This window comes from Elgaria multicarinata, chromosome 1 (genome assembly GCF_023053635.1).
Source record: "Elgaria multicarinata webbii isolate HBS135686 ecotype San Diego chromosome 1, rElgMul1.1.pri, whole genome shotgun sequence".
Lineage (NCBI taxonomy): Eukaryota > Metazoa > Chordata > Lepidosauria > Squamata > Anguidae > Elgaria > Elgaria multicarinata.
Window position 1 is genome coordinate 142,050,634 of NC_086171.1, and position 6,292 is coordinate 142,056,925.

The following is a 6,292-nucleotide window of genomic DNA, read 5'->3' on the forward strand; positions in this document are numbered from 1 at the left end:
AAAAGTATATATCCCCAATCATATTTTCCTGTTCAGTTCTTTCACCTTACATTGCTACAACGAACACACACAAATATTGCTAGCTCCTTTCAATGTGCTTTGCACCGCTGCCAATACAATTGAACTAAGGCGAACAACCGCCACATTAACAGAAATTGTACTTTGCTCTGCCTACCTTGAAGACAAGTTCTGCTTCAGCTCCAAATACATCTGAGTAAACATGTTTAGGATTGCAGTGTAGGAGTGCAAGTCCCACTGAATTCAGTGACATTTATTCTTTTAGTAGGTCTGTTTAGAATTGCAGCCCTAATTACCGATAAGCCTGGGATGCTAAAATTATTAATTTTCCCTAGTTAGCAAGGGCTTCTTTTATGAGTACATTGAAAACATCACAATCCTGTGTATTTGGAAATAAGCCCAACTGAATGAGAATGCTTAAGTTGCAATCCTATACAGATTTCAGAATGTGATCCTATGCTCAATGGAATTTCCTTTCAAGTAAGCATGTTAAAGATTGCATCTTTGGTATCTTCAAACAACCTTTATTTTATTGTTTACATGTATATTTGAATGTTTGGTTGCAAGTTTGATTTACTTTAACACTTCTCCTACTTTGGGGAATAGAAAGTTGATGGGAGGGGGGGAGTTAGAAAGTTGAGCTGTTGAGGTGTCTCCTGGTTGGCTGTTCCATTTTCAGTTGGGGGGTGGAGATAGCGAATAACCGTCACTTGGTTTTCTTTGGCTTTCAGAGAATCAGGGAAACTGGGCACTAGATTGAATGGGTGGTTAAATTACCCTGGGAGGTAGAGGGAAGTGTTAGTATATTTATTTTAAAATCTGATTATAAGAAATTATAAAAATGTAAAACATTCTTTTAATATCATGAAACCAAGCTGTACTGAAACATCTTAATCCTGGTAAATAAAGTTTTAAATTTTGTTTTGTTCTATTAAACCATGCCTATCTTGGTCTTGTTTGTTATCAATAAAGGGCCACATGAAACCGCAAAGGAATTAAACCAAAGGTTGGAAAAGACACACACATGTTTCAGATTCACTCTTAATAAGGAAGAGAGTGTTGGTAGCACCACAGATGGTGGTGACGTCACAGAAGACAACAGAACAGGATTCATCACAACTAACTTAGGGCCAGACTAAGCATTCTGCTCATCACCATAGTGAAACTTTGTATAATAGCTTTGCTTATTGTGTAAGTGGATGCACCCATGATTGGATAGGGACCATGGCACTGTAGGAGGGGAGTTAAACCTCCCCTCCCCCCCCAAACGTTGTTGTTGTTTTTTAAATCCCTGTCCTTGCAAGGGGTGGAATTTTCAGGGGGGTGGAACAGGTGGGGGGAAGATTTAACCCCCTCCTCCCAGAATCCCATGGACTTAATCCAAATCAGGACCATCCAAGAGTAAGCAAAACTACCCCACAGACAGCTTTTAATAGTACTCACCACATCATGTTTATTCAGAACCCTCTCTGAGTTTACCGCCTAGGTAAGTGTGCATTATTGCAGCTCTAACTTCAACTTCCCTTATCTGGATTGGGCCCACTGCATTTATATTAATAGATCCCACAGTTTTTCATACCATGCTTGTATGCTAAGCATGTCAGAACTGGACTTCATCCTGCTGACAATTTGAAAATAAGGTGCCACAACACCCTCTCACTGGAATTCCTTAGATACTACGGTGATAATTAAATTACAAAAGGAAGAGTTATTTCTAGCCATGATTTCACGATTAGAGGCGGGTGGGGAAACTTACATGCAAATAAGACTTGCATCTCTGTGCAGGTTAAATAAGATTGCTAAGATATTGTGGAATTTTTTAAGTTGTCATTTAGACTGTCCTTTGAATTACCTCAGATCTTTGTAAACAGTCACACACAAGTGCCAACACAAGAGCCTTGGATAAATTTAGGTGAGTAAATGTATCCATATTTAAACAGAACTTTGAAAACTATGTATTAAACAACTTCTGGGTGCAATTTTGCCCAAAGAGACCGCACAATCAAGTGAGAAGAGGAAGAGGCTGCTCGTTGCACTATCACTAATGCACTTGCTCATGTGCTATCCTTGCTCATGCACTAACTCTGGGCAGCCCTACCAGTCCAATCCTCCCTGCCACACCATCCATAGCAAAAGGGTACATGAGTGGGAAAAGGCAGAAAAGGAGGTGCCTTCTCCTTGCAACTACTGTTCACTTTGACAGGTGAGTTGGCAACTGCCCTGCTACCTGCCCACCACATCTGGGTGGGAGGAAGACACGTTGGTGCTGTTGTACAGCACAGCACAGAGGGATGGCACCACCCATTCCAGGAGGCACCAAGCTCCCAGGTGCCATTCTGCCAGTGGCAGCAGCTAGTAATCCTTGGAAGCAGATGGCCATGTGTCAGAATAGGTGCATTCAGCATGGGTGGCCCCAACCAGCTGGTTGACTTTGGGCCAGTCACAGACTATCAGCCCAACATAACATAGAGAGGAGGAAGATTATGTACACCGCCTTGGGTTCCTTGGAGGAAAAAGGGCAGGATATAAATGTAATAAATAAATTACTGGTGCAAAGTGCAGTGGTTAGTCAGGGGTCAGCACTGGTGGACCCTTCCAACTTTCTGGGGTCCTAGCAGCTGCCCAGCTGCGTCAACCGTGATGCCAGCGCGAGTGCTTACGGCCAAGCAGAAAATATCCTGCCACTGCTTCAACTTTACCCTCTCCCCTGCTTTAAACTGTTTATGTTAGACTTTAAACAGGAAAGTTTCAAAAACCAGCCGCCACCTTGTCCGATCTGAGTCTGAACGAGGAAGTCGACAAAGTAAGGAAATGTGTTGTCAAAATTAGGATCCAAATCGAAGTACTCCTCGCCTTGGGTCTCTCAAAGGAAAAGCACGCACGCTGGGAAGAAACGCCGCAAAGGCTTAAACCCTATACCAGGCGGCTTTGCAACTCAGCCCGGCCCAAGGGCTGCAACTGATTCCCCGAAGTGTTCTCGACGAAACTTCAAACATTCAGGAAGTAGGCGGCGCGCGCACTGGAAATGCCCTGCTCGTGGACTGCGCAGCGGCTTCTCCCTCGCCTTACAGGGGCACTGTAAAGTACAGGAAGCGGGAGGGTCGCCTTTTCCTCTGGACACCCTCTTACCTGGTCGGCGGGGGAGGAGGAGAAACCTGGGCCGGCTGCCTCGCTCGGTTCTTTCCTTGCTCGGCTCTTCCCTTGCTCTTACCTGGGCGGAAACGAGAGTTGGGATTTTGACCGCACCTCACCTGCAACACAGGAAGCCGGCGGCAAGGGGGAGCTGCTCCGGACTAAAGGGAACCGGGTGCAGACGGAATCGCGGTGGAAGGGAATAAAAATCAGTGGCCCAGAAGCAGGGTGGGCTGTCTGTGTGTGTTCTTGTCCCTGTTGATTCCCGTGCGGTGTAGTCACGCTCGGGGTTTTGCTTTTTGATTCAAGGGCCCCGATCCTGAAAACACTTATCTTTCACTTGCCTTTCATAAGGACGAGGGGAAGGGGAGACTCGTAAAAAAGTGCTTGGAGGATCGCGGCCAAAGAAAGTATTAGGGAAAGTGTCTGTGTGAAAGGGAGGGGGAGCGGGTTGCGACCAAAAAAGTGAAAGGGGAAAAAAAAACATTCCAAGAAGACGGGAGAAAAGGAGGGGGTGAATCAAGGAAAAGACGCCCTTGCATTCCCGACAAACATACATGCATACTCTGGTGAAGAGAGAGGCCTGATTAGATTAGTAACTTTATTTATGAAAAAAAGCAGTATGCCAAAGGAAAACATTCTGTAATTATGAGTCAGTGGGTGTTTTTTAAAAAAATACGTTTTTAACAAAACAAACAAAAATAAATTTAGCTTTTACTTAGTATTACAACTTGGGATATACCACAGTTGGGCAATAACTTTATTAAAACCAGCCAAACTTCCACAAAATTGTGCAAGCTTTTGAGTTCTCCTTAATTCTTCTTTAGGCTAAGTAGTACCAAAAGAAAAAAAAAGTAGAATTTCTTTTTATCAACAATCAGAAAGTTGTTTACCAGATTCTCTCATGAGTTCTTGTCTCCAAGAAACCACTACACATTTTAAAGTTAGAGCACATTCTCATGCATGTTTAGACAGAAAAGAAAGTCCTACAACTCACAGGATTCCTCAGCAATGCAGAGTTGTATGGCTTTTTTCTGTCTAAACATATATAGAATTGCACTCTTGGTATTAAAAAAAAATCTTCTAACAGTGCAATCCTATGCACATCTGAGAAATAAGCCCTATTGAGTTCTATGCACTCATATCTGGTCCCATTGGATTGCAGGCGTTGCCACATATTATTTTACTAGAACTGGAATAATAATTCTGGAAAATTCCATAGGGTTGGTCCTGTTAATCTAGTGCAGCAAAAAACAGGAATCTTATATCACTTTAAAGGCTGACAAATGTGTTGTGACATAAGCTTTTTTTTTGTGCCTCATACTTGGCAGAGCCCACCGCGTCAGATGGATGAATATTATCCTTAGCTGAAGATATTATACTGAGGGAAGAAGGCATAGGTAGAGAGAAGGGGAATCTTATTAGAAAGTGAGACTAAAACAGGGGGAGGCAACCTTTCTGAGCCTGGAAGCATTTTTGGCAATTTGATAAGCTCTCCTAGGCACCACCAAGAAGTGGCTGCTGTAGCAGGTGTGGCTAGTGACAAAGCACAAGTAACCTATCCAAAAGACTAAGTACCCTATTTCTTCGATTCTAAGACACACTTTTTTCCCCATATAAACATCTCTAAAAATGGGGTGTGTCTTAGGGTGTTTTTTTTCTGTTGGTGGTACTGAAATTAGTGTGCGTCTTACAATCAATGACGTCTTACAATCGAAGAAATATGGTATAAAGCAGAGGTGGAATTTGAGTCTCCACACTAAACATTTCCTTTGAACCTACAGTTTTCAGCACCAACAGAAACCTATTTCACAGAAGACAAACTCCTTTTCTTCCCCATCTCTTTTCCCTCACTCTCTGGATCTTCACCAATACATGTGCTCTCTCCATGTCCTGGTTGTTCATTCCTGGCTGATGGTTGGTTCGTTCACCACTGTGTGAACAGAGTGCTGAACTAGATGAACCCTTGGTCTGATCCAGCACGGCACTTCTTATGTTCTCCTGCATGCTCCCTCCTTTCCCTTCCCCTGCTCTCTTTCTCTCCCTCTCTCAAACATACCTCATCCCTTGACATCTGTCCTCCATCCATTCACACACAAGCACCCCATGTATCAATCATGCATACATTATAGGCATCCATACACACATACCTTTCGCCTCCTCACTGCAAGCAAATGAAAAGCTACACTCACTTTTTCAATATCCTTTCAAAATCCTTCCTAAACCATTTCTCTGTTCTCTCACACACATGTAGCCTTCATTCATTCAGACCAAACACACGTTTGCTCCCAGCTGTTTACCCCAGCTCCCCACTGGTTTCCTGCTGCTCTTCCTCCTGTCTGGCCACTACTGGCTTTCCTGACACCCCAACTTCCCCTGCCCAGTGCTCTCTTTAGCCCCTCCACTTCTGAGAAAGCCCTGACAGGAGCTCTTTTTTTTTTATCCCCCCCCTTTTTTTTTTTCTTGGTGGCTGGGTGCGCTTCAAAGCAGTAAACGTCTTTTCCTCACCCTTTCCAAGCACGCTTATTCAAGCGAGGATTCTAATTAGGGTTGCAAGTCAGCTGTGGTTCTTGTGGCAAATGCTTCGTATCTAACCATGCAATCTATATATGTCTACCCAGAAGTACGTCCCATTGGGTTCGATTGGGCTTCCTCCCAGGAAATTAGGTATTGCCTCTCAAGAGAAGCAGAAATTCACTAGTTAAAGCTTTCCCTCGTGTAATGTCCGGGGTTAGCTGGAATCTCTGAATTGTTGCTCGTCACAATTGCTAACTGCACAGGAGCCCTTTAAAAACACACACAAATAAATGGCAATGTCTTGACTCTATGGATGGAACAGGAGAAAGTTTATGAGTGTAATCGACGCGATCACAAGGGATTGTAGATGTGAGGATGTTTCAATTTCGCCTTACCCTTTGTTCATGCCCTCTACATACACGCCTCAACCCCACCCCTTGTATTTATTTTATGGTTTTCTTGTCAGTCTTTTATTTACGACGCTTTATTTTGAGACTGGGGAGGCGAGGCAGGAAGAGCAGGCATAGGTGAGTGACGTTTCCCCGCCCCCAAAAGTTCCATCTTAAGGGAAGGGCCGTCGAGCTTCCTCTCGCTGCCTTGCATAAGGACGGCCATCTTTATTAAG

General features: G+C 43.8%; 1 protein-coding gene across 1 annotated transcript in view; it reads right to left on the reverse strand.

Moving 5' to 3' along the window:
* PATJ (PATJ crumbs cell polarity complex component) overlaps positions 1–3,218 on the reverse strand; it is a 187,062-nt gene extending 183,844 nt beyond the window's left edge. Inside the window, exon 1 of the mRNA XM_063138122.1 lies at positions 3,148–3,218. The gene's annotated coding sequence lies outside the window, so the exon portion shown is untranslated. The remainder of the gene's footprint in view (positions 1–3,147) is intronic.
* Between the last annotated feature and the right edge of the window lie 3,074 nt (positions 3,219–6,292).